The following is a 476-nucleotide window of genomic DNA, read 5'->3' as shown; positions in this document are numbered from 1 at the left end:
AGATAGATAGATAGATAGATAGATAGATAGATAGATAGACAGACAGACAGATAGAACGACAGACAGAATGATAGAATGATAGATAGAACGATAGACAGGCAGGCAGGCAGGCAGGCAGGCAGAGACAGACAGACAGACAGACAGACAGATAGATAGATAGATAGATAGATAGATAGATAGATAGATAGATAGATAGATAGATAGATAGATAGATAGACAGACAGACAGATAGAACGACAGACAGAACGATAGAATGATAGATAGAACGATAGACAGGCAGGCAGGCAGGCAGGCAGACAGACAGACAGACAGGCAGAACGACAGACAGAACGACAGACAGAACGACAGATAGAACGATAGACAGACAGACAGACAGACAGACAGACAGTAGATAGATAGATAGATAGATAGATAGATAGATAGATAGATAGATAGACAGACAGACAGACAGACAGACAGACAGACAGACAGACAGA

The 476-nt window shown here is 41.4% G+C and overlaps 1 protein-coding gene across 1 annotated transcript in view; it reads left to right on the top strand.

Annotated features, from left to right (window-relative positions):
- The window catches only part of pnck (pregnancy up-regulated nonubiquitous CaM kinase), a 20,910-nt gene that overhangs the window by 13,349 nt on the left and 7,085 nt on the right, over positions 1-476 (top strand). The window lies entirely within an intron of this gene.

Source organism: Sinocyclocheilus grahami, unplaced genomic scaffold (assembly GCF_001515645.1).
Source record: "Sinocyclocheilus grahami isolate Dianchi unplaced genomic scaffold, SAMN03320097.WGS_v1.1 scaffold312.1, whole genome shotgun sequence".
NCBI classification, from domain to species: Eukaryota; Metazoa; Chordata; class Actinopteri; order Cypriniformes; family Cyprinidae; genus Sinocyclocheilus; species Sinocyclocheilus grahami.
The sequence above is the reverse complement of the archived record's forward strand: the minus strand, read 5'-3'. Positions and strand labels throughout refer to the sequence as shown.